The sequence below is a fragment of the Budorcas taxicolor genome, chromosome 13 (assembly GCF_023091745.1).
Source record: "Budorcas taxicolor isolate Tak-1 chromosome 13, Takin1.1, whole genome shotgun sequence".
In the NCBI taxonomy this organism is placed as follows: domain Eukaryota; kingdom Metazoa; phylum Chordata; class Mammalia; order Artiodactyla; family Bovidae; genus Budorcas; species Budorcas taxicolor.
In genome coordinates this window covers 58671323-58688198 of record NC_068922.1, presented here as the reverse complement: position 1 = coordinate 58688198, position 16876 = coordinate 58671323, and the positions used below count along the sequence as shown (strand labels likewise).

General features: G+C 47.3%; 1 protein-coding gene and 1 non-coding gene across 2 annotated transcripts in view; one reads left to right on the top strand and one right to left on the bottom strand.

Annotated features, from left to right (window-relative positions):
- The window catches only part of BMP7 (bone morphogenetic protein 7), an 84365-nt gene that overhangs the window by 62848 nt on the left and 4641 nt on the right, over window positions 1-16876 (bottom strand). The window lies entirely within an intron of this gene.
- Window positions 12956-13028, top strand: TRNAA-CGC (transfer RNA alanine (anticodon CGC)). The gene has a single exon. It is a non-coding gene; the product is annotated as a tRNA-Ala (tRNA).

Genomic DNA, 16876 nt, shown 5'->3' with positions numbered 1-16876 from the left:
CCTATTTTAAGAGGTGTGATTAATTTCATACCAACTCCTTGGGGAAAAGATACTAACATTTTTATCGATTTTTAAAATTTGGCTATGCCAGGTCTTAGTTGCAGCTCAGGATCTTTAGTTGTGGCATTTGAACTCTTAGTTGCACCGTGTGGAATCTAGTTTCCTGACCAGGGATTGAATCTAGGTTCCCTGCATTGGAAGCATGGAGTCTCAGCCATTGGACCACCAGGGAAGCCCCGACCTTTACCAATTTTAAGACTTCTTGGTTTCAGAAGCATCAATAATCAAAGAAAGGGAAGATTTAACCTAAAGCAAATAATTGGGAAACGCTTGCATGGCGTCCTACCACCTTATGACAGCAAAGCTGTTTATTCACTTGTTCTAAACCCATCCTTGAAGCCTGAGGTGCAGCTCAGGATCAAGATTAAGTAACTGGACTCCCAAATTCAAATACACTTTCTGGGCCAGCTGATGCTTCTCTGTGCTCAGTTTTCTAGTCTCCAAAATAGGGGGGACAGTCATAGCCCCCACCTGGAATGGCTCTTATGGGAATTAAATAAGCAATAAAGGCCAAGAGGATAAAGGGTGCTTACCATCCTTGACAAATGTTAGCTACTGAGATTATCACTATTTTATGACTCAGTTCAATTCAGTTCAGTCGCTCAGTCGTGTCCGACTCTTTGCGACCCCATGAGTCGCAGCACGCCAGGCCTCCCTGTCCATCACCATCTCCCGGAGTTACATGCCTCCAACTCCCCAATCTAGCCACAAAGGCTAACTCTCAGAAACCTTATTTATGTAGTATGGTCTACCTCCTAGACCCGACTGATTCATGAGTGAACATGTAATTCAAGCTAAGAGTCCCTAACCAGGAATTTTAGTTGGGTGCAGTAGCTCAATTGAGTCCTCAGGAACTTAAGTTTCTTCTATCTTTTTGCCTTGCCATTGTCTGCATGTTGACGTTGAGTCCTTAGGGTTGTTGCCTAAGGGTCACAAGATGGCTGCCATGGCTCCAAACATCCCATTTTCACAGGACCACATTCAAGGTAAGAAAAGGAAGAAAAGGACAGAGTGTTCTCTTTGTTTATCTGTCACTCACCAGAAGGCAAAATATTTTTCAAAACCACCTCCCACTCCTTTCTACTCCCAGCAGATTTCCTCTTGTATCCCACTGGTTAGACCAGCATCTCATGGCCATTCCAACCCACTAGGGAAGCTGGTAAGGCAAATATGTGGCTAGCCAGAGAGCCATAAACACAAGTTGGTGTGGGTGGCATCTTTCTCCCAATAGGCAGGGTACCAGAGGAATACAGTGAGGCAGAGAGGTCACAGGGAAGCTATTCAGTGCAGAGATGATAGACATAGAGTGAATAACCCTTGGGCCCTTTAAGGACCTGTTGCTATTATGTCCTTTCCAAAGTCTTGTTGTTGGTCAGCCACGAAGTCTGACTCTTTGCAGCCCCATGGACTGCAGCACACCAGGCTTCCCTGTCCTTCACTGTCTCCTGGAGCTTGCTCAAACTCATGTTCATTGCCTCAGTGATGTTATCCAACCATCTCATCCTCTGTCTCCCCTTTCTCCTCCTGCCCTCAATCTTTTCTAGCATCAAGGTATTTTCTAGTGAATCAGCTCTTTGCATCAGGTGGTCAAAGTATTGGAGCTTCACCTTCACCATCAGTCATCCCAAGTCTTGCATTGATCCCATGCATTGATTTTCTTTTCACTCTCCTTAAACAGGTTTGAAGATATATTTTTTGTCTGCAACCAAAGAATTCTGTTACATATAATGTTATTCACAGCAAACACACACTGCCCAGAAACAATTTCTGAAAATACCTCTACATTCTTTGCCCCTGATCATCTCCTCCAACCAGAAGTCTCTCGTTTCCATCTCTCTTGGAAACAAGCAGAAGTAACCCATGTGCCCGGCACCCACTTATTCGAAAAAGTTCTTACAGGCTTTCAGGATACAAACAAGGTTTCGACCAGGATGGGCAGGCCTTGGGTCCGAGCAGCTCTTGGGTCTGAGTAGCTCTCTACCCTCGGCTCATAAACAATGACACAGATTCTTAAAATGTCTTAAGTATCTTGATCTGCTCATCCTCTTTCCAGAGGGAGCTAGGAGCCTCCTATCCCACAAGCAGAACTCAGTCCAAACCCTACCTGGCCTCTGCTTCCTTCCAGGGGACAATGATGCTGAGCATCTCAGATCACTTTTAAGACCTTTGCTACTAGTCTAAGGGGATGGTGATAAAGTAGTTTTCAGCAAACAACTGGCTGTTGGCCAGAATCCCACGGAGTCTTCAAAGTCAGGGTGAGAGATGCACCTATTCACAGGTTTGAGTTTAAAGAGAAACTGAAGTCTCTCCAGAGGCTACAGAGGGTCTGGTTGAATTAATGCCAACATGCAACCCACTTTCTGTATATATTCACTGTGGCACACTATATATGGAGACTTTGCAACTAATTTGTTAAATATGGAAGCAATATATTGAGCATGTGCTCAGTTGTGTCTGACTCTTTGTGACTCTATGGACTGTAGCCTGCCAGGTTCCTCTGTTCATGGAATTTTTGAGGCAAGAATACTGGAGTGGCTGCCATTTCTTTCTCCAGGGGCTCTTCCTGACCCAGGGGTTGAATCCCTATCTCTTGAGTCTCCTGCATTGGCAGGCAGATTTCTGACCACTGAACTACTTGGGAAGCAACCAGTTTAGGGTTCCTATTTTTTTTATGCATAGTGCAGAGTTGAGTCAAATCATGTGCAAATAACCTGTGTAAATCCAACTATACACCACATAGAAAAAACAAAGAGGGAGAGACAAACAACTTAGATTATTAATATTTGAATGTGGTTACCCAATGACCACTTTCAACACACTTTCCATCCCCACACTTTCCCTCTTAAGCTGTGTGGGCCAGGAGCCACTTTCATACCTTTCCATCCTTCCTTGCAGCAAGATCAGGCCTTGTGAACCAGTTTGGGCCCGGGGACTTACAGAGACACCTTCTACGGAAAGCCAGGAGACAGGCAAGCAAGGAGAGCTCTTTGGGCCCTTCCCCTTTCTCTTGCCCTGAATGTGGGAGTATATGAAGATGTGATGTCTGGGGCTGCAGCAGCCATCTTGTAACTGTGAGGTAATAGCCATAAGGCATCTGAGGATGGTGAAGGCAAGGAGGAAAGTTCATGGATTCCTGGATGATATCACTGAGCTGCTACCCCAAACTTGGAATCATGTCACTAGAAACATGTCACTGAAGACTTGCCGTTATGAGAGATATTGATATGCTTTTAAAGCTGAAGCCACTGTTAGGCAGGTGTATTGTGACTTAGAACAAGTCCTAAAAGAGACATCATTCCTGTCCACAGAAGCAAGGAGTAGCCTTTGGGAGGCATGTATCTTACAGTACTTCCTATTCATGAAAGTAGTGCTAGTGGTGCTAGTATTTACAAATAAGCATGTTGGTACAGGATGGCACTACACTAAAGCTACTTGTGTCATCTCATGTGTCATGCAAGAAGCACAATCTATCCCAATGCTGGAAGAAAATCCAACAGTAGGGACTTAACATACAGAGTGTGTCTATCTCCAAAGTGGCACCTTCCTAAGGAATTCCAAGGGTAACTTCCACTCTGCCCATTTTCTGTCTGACCCACTACCTTTAGCCTAGCCCCTACAAAAGGCCAAATGCAGCATCACACTTTCAAAACATCTAGGCCTCGTCAAATTCTATAATGGGAGATGAATTAATAATATAAATATAGTTTTTCAAATGTAAAACTGCTTAGGTGAATGTACTCAGTTGCTCAGTCAGTCCTGTCCAACTCTTTGGGATCCATGACTGTAACCCACCAGGCTCCTAAGTCCATGGGAGTTTTCAAGTAAGAATACTAGAGTGGGTTGCCATTTCCTCCTCCAGGGGATCTTCCCAACCCAGGGACTGAACCCACATCTCCTGCACTGGCATGCGGATTCTTTATCACAGAGCCACCAGGCAAACCCACTTAGAAAAATGCAGAGTCTTCAGTGTGAGGACTAAATTGGACCGGGAGAGGAAGTGACAGGCATCCGCAATGAGGACAAATCAGGACAACAGGCCATCACAGAAGGACCATGAAGAGACTCTGCAGCCAGTCTGGGCTCCAAAGGCAGTCCCAGGAGCAGCCCCCATTTACTGAGAGATCGTTGCTTTCATCCCATTTAATCCTTGCTGCCCTGGGCCCTAAGCCACCCATGTACGAGAGAAACTGCAATGAACTAAATTGGCTTGCGTGCATGCATGTTCAGTTGTGTCCAACTCTTTGCGACCCCATGGACTGTATGTAGCTCACCAGGGCTCCTCTGTCCATGGAATCTTCCAGGCAAGAATACTGGAGTGGGTTGCCGTTTCCTCCTCCAGAGGATCTTCCCAACCCAGGGATTGAACCCGGGTCTCCTGTGTTTCCTGCATTGGTAGGAAGATTCTTTACCACTAGCACCATACGGGAAGCTCTGGGCCCCCCTAAATTCATATGTGGAACCCCAACCTTCAACAGAAGAGTATTAGGAGGTGAAGCCTCTGGGACATGATGAGGTTTAGCCGAGGTCATGAAGGGCGGGGAAGACAGGCAAGTGAAAGCATCACTTCCAGCCGCTAATGGTAAGTGTGGGGCACCTGCTGCCAGGTGGGCACCGTGCTCAGCTCTCTTCCCAGATCCTCACAACAGCCCTTAAAGAAGAAGGAAGAGGCCTGAGCTCTCTCTCCATCTTGGGAGGACACAGCCAGAGGGCAGCCATCTACAAGCCAGAGACAGAACAGAACCCAGCCAAGCGGGCACCCTGATCTTGGACCTCCAAAGCTGTGAGAAATAAGCATGTGATGCTTCAGCTCCCCAGGCAGTGCTGTTCTCTCCTGGGAGCCCAAGGCAACTAAGACAGAAGCTGGGGCCCGGAGCACCTGAGTGCGTCAGTCACTTGCATGAGGTCACACACCTTTCCCTGGGACTCCAAGCCAGGCAGACCTGCTGTCCCCAGAGCTGAGCAAGTGACTTGTCACCCCCAAGCCCCAGTTTCCTCACACATAAGAATAAATGTGGAAATCGTGCTATTTGATGAGTGACCGGTATATGGGTAGGTCCTCACTTCAGGTGGAGAAATGTCAATCACCTCAAAAAATGAGATGAGACAAAGAAATGCTGGGCTTCCCAGGTGGAGCTAGTGGTAAAGAACTCACCTGCCAATGTAGGACGCATAAGAGATGCGGGTTTGATCACTGGGTCGGGAAGATCCCCTGGAGGAGAAAACGGCAACCCACTCCAGTATTCCTGCCTGGAGAATTCCATCAAAGGAGCCTGGCGGGCTACAGTCCATCGGCTCACAAAGACTCAAATACGACTAAAGCAACTTAGCACACACACACAGAGGAAATGCCACCGAGTCCGGCATAGACAGAGTTCAGAGAAAAGGGTATAATTTTACTATAAAAGCCTTATTATTCATTTTTTAAAAATAGGCCAGTCCACAGTCGTGTTTGTGTTGTAAGCTGGAGGGCTTACCGAAAGCTAGTCCTGACCATCGGGTGTTTCCTTCAAACTCCGCATCAATAAACACAGATTACCATCAGCAAGAAGCAACTTTCTAGTATAACAGGATCTGTAATAAGAAGGCCAGATTCCTGGTTTGCCTTGTGCTCAGTCAACAGAGACCAGCTTTGCACTTCACCACAGGGCATCCAGCCAAGGGGAGGACAACCTGACCCCGGGTCCCACAGTGCTCAGCAGGTGGGATATGTGTCTACACAGCTCCCACCCCCAGAAGGAGGCGGCGGTGCATCCCACCGCCCCACATGCCAGGCAGAGGAACAGGAGGACCTGCACGGGCCAGCCAGCTCCAGAGCGGTCCGAGTTTTGGCCGGGCAAGTAACAGCATTGCTACCAGCCGCTAATGTTACATATGGGGCGCCTGCTGCCCTGTGGGCACTGTGTTCAGCTTTCCACCGCCACCCCCCCCACCTTGGAGGGGACAGATCCTCCCAGCAGCCCAGGAGGCAGGCGCCAACATGAACCCAGAGGAGGAAACGGGGACCTAGAGTCTAATAATCTGCCCAAGGTCACAGAGCTAACAAGTTGCAGAGGTGGGATTTAACTCATGTCCGACCCCAGAGCCAGTCTTAGCTACCACCTGAGATGTTTTAGGAGATTTAGAAGAAAAAAAAAAAAGAGGACGGGGAGGGGCCTGCTGGGAAAAAGCAAATTTAGGAAAAGCTGTGCAGTCTATTTGATCTCCTTGATGGGAATTCATGATGCCCGCCCCACATGAGGGGCTTCCCAGGTGGCGCTAGTGGTAAAGAACCTGCCTGCCAACGCAGGAGATGTAAGAGATAAGAGTTCAATTTCTCGGTCAGGAAGATTCCCCTGGGGGAGGGCATGGCAACACACTCCAGTATTATTGCCTGGAGAATGCCACGGACAGAGGAGCCTGGTAAGCTACAGTCTATAGGGTTGCAAAGAGCTGGACACGACTTAAGAGACTTAGCGTGTATGCATGCATGCCCCACATGAGAGATGCCAGAAAGTGTTCAAATCTGTTTAACCAAGAGTTTGTTCAAACTCGGAGGAGCCCCTCCAACATCCTGGAAAAGAAAGGGTATCTGTGCGTCACTGGATGTCCACAGAAAACAAAGGAAGCAGATAAAACTCAGGGTTTTTCCTTTTTGTATTATTTACCTTTCCCCAGGGAGAGGGTTCTTGATGTCCTAAAGCAGGAGTCAGTAAACTTCTGTAACGGGCCAGATAAAAAATATTCTAGGCTTTGGAGACTGTGCCGTCTCTGTAGCAATCACTCAATTCCGTGGACAGAGTATGAAAACAGCCACAGACAGGACGCAAATGAGTCCCAATTAAGCTTTATAAATACTGGAGGCTGAATTCCATCTCATTTCCACATCATGGAATATTCTTCTTTTACCACTCTTTTTTAAAAAATGAGCAAGTCATTTTTGCTCACAGCCTGCACAAAAATTAGCGGGTTTCCCCAATTTATTTACTGCAGCTCTGAGCTGCCTTGAGAAATAGAAACTGCTGCTTCCGTGCTCCCGGCACCCACTTGCCCCTGGCAAGTTACCTGCTGGAGGGAGGCAAAGTAAGAGAGAGAGTAGTGAATAGTGAAAGTCGCTCAGTCGTGCCTGACTCTCTGAACCCATGGACTGTAGTCTGCCATGCTCCTCTGTCCATGGGACTCTCCAGGCAAGAATACTGGTGTGGGTTGCCATGCCCTCCTGCAGGGGATCTTCCCAACCCAGGGATGGAACCCAGGTCTCCGGTACTGGTAAGGCAGATTCCTTTCCCATCTGAGCCACCAGGGAAGCTGCAAGAAAGAGAGTTTTGCCCTGTTTCCTCCAGAGCAAAGTTCGGGGAAAGAAACAAAGAGAGACCAGTTCTAAGTGTGCGTTCAATCATTTTTTAGTATCACTGGGCAGAAGGTGCTGTAAAAATATTTTGGCTCCCGGGAGACTTTAGAGATCTGACCTCCTTTTCGTCTCCAGGGTGTTTCAAATCCAGGCAGAGCTGGGATCCCAGGACAGGGCTCACGTTTTGATTGCAATCTGTCTTCCTTTCAACTGGAAAATGATCTATCAGTCTTGTCCCAACTCATCACTATGGGCAGATGGGTTTGAAGCAAAAGTTCCCAAGTCAATTTCCAAGTTTGAGGAAGTGAAGTCGCTCAGTCGTGTCCAACTCTTTGCAACCCGTAGACTGTAGTGTACCAGGCTCCTCTGTCCATGGGATTTTCCAGGCAACAGTACTGGAGTGGATTGCCATTTCCTTCTCCAGGGGATCTTCCCAACCCAGGGCTCAAACCCAGGTCTCCCGCATTGTACACAGACACTTTACCATCTAAGCCACCAGGGAAGTCCTTTGAGGAAAGGTACCCTAAACCAGGGCTTCCCTGGTTGGTTCAGCGGTAAAGAATCCATGTGCCGATGCAGGAGACACACGTTTGATCCCTGGATCAGGAAGATCTCCTGGAGGAGGAAATGGCAACCCACTCCAGTATTTTCACCTGGGAAATCCCAAGGACAGAGGAGCCTGGTGGGCTACAGTCCAGAGGGTCGCGAAAGAGTTGGACTCAGCGACTAAAACAACAACATCAAGCCTAAACCAGTGGTTCTCAGTCGGGGGCCATTCCCCACAGGGCACCTCTGATAGATGTTTGGAAACATGCTGTTTGTCACAACTTCTGGCAGCTCGTGTGTAGGGGCTCAGTGATGCTTCTCAACATTCTACTACAGCACACAGGATGCCCTCCCCCCCAACAGAGAAAAGTGAGCTGAAAACGTCAGCAGTGCCAAGGCTGGAAACTCAGCTCTAAAGCTACCTGAAAAGGCTGCTTCCAAGCTCCTAGGGTGTTTGAGGCACATGAGACCCAGAGATTTCTGGATCCCCTTTCCCCATCCCCCCACCAGTATATTAAGACAATTAAGAGCTCAGGGGTAAGTAGGTATAAGGCAAGTAGCTTCATTTATTGTTTCCTCCTAAAGGAAATGACCAACCAGTGCCTCCACCCTATAAACATTTACTAGCCCTGGAAGGTTCTGAGGCCCCCACTGCCATTTTTAAGGGCTTCTCCCTCATCAAATGTTAGGTCAAGTCAGTCAGAAAAAGGAACCTGAGAAGGGGAAGACGCGGGGGGAGGGCACATTTCACAAAGTTCAGGACCAAGAAGAGAATTGAAAGACCTGATACGACCCACCCCCACCCCCTTTCTTGCTTATAAACAGAGGACTGCTTTACACAGGGCATCTCTCGAAGAGAGGCAGAGAGAGTTTTAGAGGTCTCAGGACACTGCCACGTGGGGCTTTCATTTGCTGGCTGAGGCCCCGCTGGGTTAATGGTTCTGTGGATTGATGAGTTGTTGGTCTTCGGGGCGTGACATCCTGAGCACACTCTAAGACAGCTCCCCAGGTCCACACCGCCAGGAGCCACCTCAGGGCCGAGCTTCCAGCGAGGACTTTTCTATATCTAGTGGGAGAGCTTTCTGGTTCACTGGGGCTTGGAGAAATGTAATCACAGAGAAGAATGCAGAGGGTGGTGGTGGTTTAGTCACTAAGTTGTGCCTGACTCTTTGCAAAACCATAGACTGTAGCCCGCCAAGCTCCTCTGTCCATGGAATTCTCCAGGCAAGAATACTGGAGTGGGTTGTCAGTATCCCCTTCTCCAGGGGATTTTCCTGATCCATGGATCGAACCCATGTCTCCTGTATTGCAGGCAGATTCTTTACCGTCTGAACCGCCCAGGAAGCCTGAATGCAGAGGAAAACGTAACGAATATCCAGGTACCCACAACTAACACTTGCTCTTCAGTCGCTAAGCTGTCTCCAGCTCTTTGCAACCCCATGGACTGCAGCACACCAGGCTTCCCTGTCCCTCCCCGAAACTCCACTTTCTCCAGGAGTTTGCTCAAACTCATGTCCACTGAGTCTGTGATGCCATCCAACCATCTTATCCTCTATTGCCCCCTTCTCCTCCTGCCTTCAAACAACTAAGAATTAACAGGAGTCAATATCTTGGTTGTTTCCTTTATCCTCCCCCGTAAACTTCTTGTTTTAGAAAACCTTTAGATTGATAGAAAAATTGCAAAGACAGTATAAAGTTCTCATGTATACTCAATCAGCTTCCCTCAAGATTCACATCTTCCATAACTGTGGGACACTTGTCAAACCTAAGAATTTAACACGGATGGATTACTATTAACTAGACTCCTAATAGTTTTCAGATTGCATCAGTTTTTCCATTATTGTCCTTGTTCTGTTCCAAGATCCAACCCAGAATACCACACTGCACTTCCCAATGGTTTCTTATTATTAAAAACATTTTTTTTGCTGCTGCTGCTAAGTCGCCTCAGTCGTGTCCGACTCTGTGCAACCCCATAGACGACAGTCCACCAGGCTCCGCCGTTCCTAGGATTCTCCAGGCAAGAACACTGGAGTGAGTTGCCATTTCCTTCTCCAATGCATGAAAATGAAAAGTGAAAGTGAGGTCGCTCGGTCGTGTCCGACTCTTCGCGACCCCACGGACTGTAGCCTACCAGGCTTTTCTGTCCATGGGATTTTCCAGGCAAGAGTACTGGAGTGGGATGCCATCGCCTTCTCTGTTCATAACATTTTTTTTAATTGCTTCTAAAAATTATTCATTTACTTATTTTTGGCCACATTGGATCTTTGCAGCTGGGCACAGTCTTTCTCTAGCTGTGGAGAGCAGGGGTTACTCTCTAGCTGAGGTGTATGGGCTTCTCCTGCTGCCGAGCACAGGCTCTACAGTGTGAAGGCGTAGTCGTGGCTTGTGGGCTCAGTAGCCATGGCACGCCAGCCCTAGAGTGCTGGCTCAGTAGTTGTGGGGCACGGGCTTAGTTGCCCTGCAGCATGTAGAATCTTCCCAGACCAGGGATCAAACCCATGTCCCCTGCATTGGCAGGTGGATTCTTAACCACTGGACACCAGGGAAGTCCAATATTACTTTTCTTTGTTTTGGCAGGGGGAGTCCAGTCTTATTATTAAAATAAAGGAAACAACCAGAATAGTTGAAGTTTATTTAAAATTTCTCCCCAATCCCGTCCCTTTCCTGCCTCCCTAAAGGCGGCTGGTGTGAGTTCTGTGGCCATGTTTCCGTAATGTTACCATATATGTATTCGCCCAAAGATAGTATTATCTGGTGATCTTGTGTGTGTCTATTGTGACACCACGAGGAATGCTTACACCCTAAACATCCTCCTATACAACTGGCCTTCTCTCTCTTGACACTCTGTTTCGAGTCTAAGTTGATACATAAAAAAAGAAGTTCTTGCATTTCCCTTCTGTTTCATTACACACGTATAAATAAATTTATCACAAATTTATTTCTCCAGTCCCCCACTCATGGACATTTAGACTGATGGTGATTTGATGTTATTACAATCAGTATGCAATATTTATTTCCATACATGTGGTAAAAACTACTCCTCCTTTCCATACAGTGTCTTGAGCTATTGCTATTAAAATATCAGTCCCTAGCTGCCTCTGGAATTTTCCCATCAGTGGGGTGTGGGGTGCACATAGGAACCCCAGTACATAGGCACTCAGGGCCCTTGACCCTGTCAATAATTCTTAATGCACAGAGACAGAACAGAGGGGAGTTTCCACAGCAGGGTGGAGAATGAAGGGGAAGGTGTGAGTTGCTTATCTTTATCTTCCTCTTCAGAGCACACAACCACAAAGTCAAGGTCAAGGGCTGAGAGGCTGTTCTGGTGGTCTCATCACCACTGTCTGCCCTTGTGCTCCATCTCCACCCTTCACACACCTCCACTGGGCCCCCAGAGGAAAGCGTGAATGGGTTTACATTCAGCAAGAGCTGGATTCAAAGGCCAACCTCACCACTTCCTAGCTCTGTAAATTCGGGGCCCTTGAGCCTCTTCCTCCCTAGAATGGGAATGATACGACTTGCTATGCAGAACCAGAGAGAGTGGAACCAGATAAGGGAGGCTGTTATAAATCCATTAGTGCTACAGAAAGATCTCAACCCTCCCACGTTATCACTATGATTTATTTCAGCGATGCATTTAGATAATGAAGGAGTCTCTGACATTTAGTTTCTAGATTCAGCTTTGCAAGACCCTGCCTGGAGACCCTGCCTGGACAAGGAGGTGCCTCTGAAGGAAAAGCCGGACCTCATGACAAGGCAGTTACCTGCACAGCCCGGACAAACACCAGCCAGAAGGGCAAGAACCTCTTGAGCCAAGATGAGTGTCAGGCTCCTTGATTCTCTGGCTAGTGAACCCGAGGGCAGCTGAAGCATGCTTTTGCTGAAAGACAGGTCCTAAAGAGGCGAGTCATTTTACAAGGGAAGGGAGAGAAGCGGTTATTCTTGTCCAACCACGTGAATACTTCAGTGATTGGGACACTTCCAGAAACACTGTTCTCCAAAATGGGGTGCAAGGATTTAGGGTAAGGAAGAGGGATCCAGTGGGACATGGGGCGGGAAATAGCATACTCTAAACTAAGTTTCAAGAACTGATGAACATCAGGGAAGATGGGGATTCAAAACATCTCTGCATAACTAAGTGGATGAGATTGAAAAATACAGATCTTATTACAGTAAAGCGGCCAACAGTTCACCGCTCTGTTCCCATAATTTCATCTGGTGAGAGCACCTTTGCTTACAACAGTGTGCTCATCATGAGTGCCATTTCCCAGTTGTCTTTTTCCAAGCTTCGGGTGGGACTGTCATCTCCTGCCACTTTGGGTCAGGTCTGGCCATGTGACAGGCTCTGACCAATGAAATGTGGGCAGAAGCACCCGTGTTGCTTCCGGCTGCAATGAGGAAAAGCCCATGGACAAGCCATGCTGTCTTTCCCTTGGGTACTATAGCTTGTGGCATTCAAGAGGGTGGCATTCAAGAGGGCGGCAGCTCTACCAGCCTGGAGTCCTGAGCACCCTCCCTCCTGGCCGATGTGCAGACCCTGCCAACCCACAACGCACCCGTAACAAGAGAACAACAAGGCTCTGTGATTTCAAACTACCGAGATTTGTGGGGTTCTTTGTGAACTCTTGATGCTGACTAGACGAAGGATCAAAATAATCAAAATTTAGGACCAGACCTTTAGCTCGCTGCCTCCCAACTGCTGAACTGCAAGTTTTGAAAGACCAAAGTCCATCATGTTAAAAATTTTAGTGGTAGCAAAAATTAGATTTGTCTGGCTAATGAATTAAACTTGCAATCTTTGCACTAATTACTGATGATGCATTAGTTAAAATGTGTATTAGTGAACATCAGAATTTTGAATTTTTTTATCCTTAGTGCCTCCTACTTAGATTTCTCTTTTAGTCTTTGTTTTATAAAGTACAAACCTAAAACAGGAGTAATGATATGATCTATTTCTACTTGGGGTGTGTACTCAAAGACTTATTAGTAGGGATTCAGTATTAAAAAACACTCAGGGGGACTTTCCTGGTGGTCCAGTGGCTAAGACTCTGCACTCGCAATGCAGGAGGCCCAGGTTTGATCCCTGGTCAGGGAATTAGATTCCACATGCTGCACTAAGACCCAGCGCAGCCAAATAAATAAATATAAACACACACACACACACTCAGAAGATACTGCCTTAGAACAGCTCTACGTCTTTCATGCACACAAACTGCCAATGTCTGAACACTTTCTGTGCCATGAGAATTCTGCAGGGCAGGGCAAGAGTGGCCTAGGAAGAATGCCTGGGAAAGCAGTCAAGAGGAGAGTCCTTTATTGAAGGCCAGAACACAAGTCATCGAAACTACAGAACAACCCGCCTGCCTTTGAGTGCGTGGTTAAACCACTGGGCAGACGAGCGCAGGGACCATTCTAGGTGGACGGCCATGCTAAGTGCTTGGGTTCTTTTTTTTTCCAGACTACATGAAAGCAGGAGAGAGGCTGGCATTACAAGATGGTACAGGTCTAACTTCAATGTTTAAAAACGTGCAAGTCCGCAATTTTGGAAACACTGCAGGTTTTTATTCACAGCCAAATTTAATTAAGCCAGACAACAGAAGATTGAAACTTGAAAGCTACTCTGGGGAGATAAAGAAGTGAAAGAATAACATGTGACCTCAAAGATGTGGGGAACCTTAATACTCGCTAAGTCAAGAGTTTTCAAATAGTGTAGAAAGAGCTGAAGAGAATTTATGGGAAAACTTGGGTGAGAAAGCCCACCCTGCGTCTCAGGCCCTGGAGACCTCCGCCATCCACTGATCTCCAAAGGCTTCCAAACACACTGAATCCACTCAGGGATTTGTTATCCCAGCCCTAGCTGGGGGAATGGGGGTGGCGGGTAGCCTTGCACCTGCTCCCATAAAAAGTGGGGAAGTTGTGCCGGTCTGTTAATGAATGCTTTGGGCTTGTCACTCCCTCAAAGGAAGAGACAATTTGTACTTTGACCACCTTCCAGGAAGGGATAGGAAGAAATATGTCAGTAATGTAAGTTTTTGAAATAAAAAAGTTTTTATTTTGGAATAATTTTCAATTTACAGGAAAATTGCGAGGACAGTACAGACTTCCTGTGCAGCCCTCATTCAAGTTTCAGGTGCCCTAGGAAGAAAATTTTTACATAGCCATCGATGCTAAAATTGAGAGCAAGTCAGCATTAGGCTCTGCGTGTGTGCTCAGTCGTGTCCGGCTCTTTGTGACCTCATGGACTGTAGCCTGCCAGGTGCCTCTGTCCATGGGATTTCACAGGCAAGCATACTGGAGTGAGTTGCCATTTCCTTCTCCCGGGGATCTTTCCAACCCAGGGATCAAACCAGGGTCTCCTGCATTGGCAGTTGGATTCTTAACCACTGAGCCGCCTGCGAAGCCCCAGCATTAGACTCTACCTATCCTCAGATAAGTTTGGTGTGCTCAAATTTCACTGATCTCTAAAGAAGAAAATGAATGTGTGAGGGGTATATGGGCGTACACAAAGATGTACATCTTTAGGGCCATTTCCTTCATATCTCTAAAACAACATGGGTGGCTTAATCTTGGTATTTTAAGATCAAGTACTTAAAAACTGAAATTTGGATTATTATACCAACGTGAATGGTGATCTGGCCACCAAAACAGAAACAAGGTTCACCATCTATTGTGCACCTACTGTGTACCAGACTCTACCCACACGAGATTTGATTTTGTCTTTATAAGGGTCTGTGGAGGAGGAGATGCCTATCCAGCTTTCTAAAATGAAGAAACAAACTCAGAGACATTAAGTAACTTGCTCAAGGTCACACAGCTAAAATGCAACCATAGTGGAAACAGACACAGGGGTGTAAGCTGTGTCTAAAGAGAATCAGTGTGGATGCCGTGCTGTTCTCTCTCGCCAAGTCACACCCTCTGCTGTCACCAGGAACTTCCGCTACACGGCAGTGAAGCCCCCAACCCCCCACCCCATATATCACCCAGAATTAGCTGCAAAGTGTCAGGAAACTTGGCCAGGCAGCCCCAAGCATCAGTGAGGGCTGGAAGCCTTCACCGTGAAGCCCTTTATAGAAAGCCGCAGTTGGCAGCCCCTGCTCCTGCATGGGAACAAATTAACATTGGCATTCCAAACACAGGAAAGGAAGGAAATTGGAAACACAGTTTATACTTGGCCAGCTCTTTGAAATACTGTACCATGCTACCGACATCAATTAATGAAAAGCAGGGTTGTGCTGAGAGGCTCTGGTTTGCAAATGCATTAACACACGTTAAACATGTTTGTACAGGAACCAGATTATAAGCACCCTGGCTCCAAAACAATAAAGCAATTACCCTAAAACTGGTGCTCTCAGAGTTGTCATTAATTCAATCCACTCCACTCGGATCAGCTAAGGCTTTTCTCGGCTCCCAGCAATGCCTCCTGACACAAATGTTGAAAGGACAGCATCGCACATGCTACTCGGAGTTTCACATAAGTAAGTGTCAAGCTTCATGTACTGCTAATATCCCCCCAAATCATAAACACTCCACTTTGGAGAGGGTGGGTAAAACACAGAGGCAGCCCTGGTATTCATCCACACTGCCATTTCACGTCAGGTTTGGGCAACTTTTCCCCACAGAAGGTTAACTGGGAAGTATCTGTTCCACATTAAGAAATATCGAGTCACATTTTTTGTCAAATAATATTTGTCAAATGCCATTTGCTGCAAAACCCAGAATTCAACTGCAGCTGAACACACAACTAATACCGAACGGTTCACATAATAGCTGTGGTTGTACATGGGATCATTTGCCGCGAAAGCACCCCCCTTTCCTCCATAAACTGTTTCAGGAATTGGAAAGAAAAGCCTCTGAAGCTCTGGAATAAATAAAGTACTGTGCCTTGAGCTGCCCGGTACAAAGGACCCAGCAGGCTGGGAGAACAGACTCAAAACAACCAGGAAGGCAGAGAAAAGATTTTAGATGACGGGGGCAGGGGTGACTCGCGGCATGTCTGGCTTGCAGAGTCAGCCTCGGCTAGTTTCTTGAAAGACTTGCACCTTCACACACTGCGCTTGCGGGTCCAGGCACCTGCAAGCACACCCTGGAGCCAGGCAGCAAACCTCCCTGATGTGGCCGGTGCCTCACCCAGGTGACATCGCCGCTCACCTCCACGCCGATCTGGCATCCTTCACATTGTCGGAGCAATCTGGGTGTGCAAAGCTAAATCCATTCTCCTTTGCACCACAAATTAACAGTTTCTATGTAAATATTGGCATTTCCTCACCCCAGGAAGGCGAGAGGAGGCAAAATGACACCGGCGTATTTGATTGAAACTAATTAAAAGCAGAGGGTCAAGCAATTCAATATATTGATTTTACCAGTGGGACTTAAATCTTCTATAATAAGTGTACACAGCTGCAGTGTTCTCCCACCGCCACGTTTTAAACGCTAATCCTCACATTCCTTCTGACAATAACATGACAGGTCCCACACATCCCTGCCTGTGCCCTAACCCCGGTGACACTGCCAGAGCAAATTAAAGCAAAGCACTCCAGCATCCCCGGCCACAAACCAGCCATGCCGACAGCCCCCAGCAAGGTCTGAAGAGGTGGTCACCAAAAAATGAACGGGGTCAGCGCCTGGTCCAAAGGGCTCTCCATTCAAAATCTCCAGCTGGTTAAATGGACGGGCAGGCTGGGGAAGGGTGGAGACGGGGAGAGTGTTAGGACACTCTGATTCTCACAAAGGGCCAAATATGACCTTACCCAATGGGGGGGGGGATGATATTAAAGCGATACGGGTGATCAATCAGTTTAGATGAGGCTCTCCCTGGAATGAAGTCATCACTCTCTCCAAGTTCAGCAGACATGTGATATTTGCTCACATCGTAGGCACGCCGGTGGTCAAGGGATCGCAGGCCAGCTGTGTTTATCTCGGCAGAGGCTTGACAGGCAGCGACGC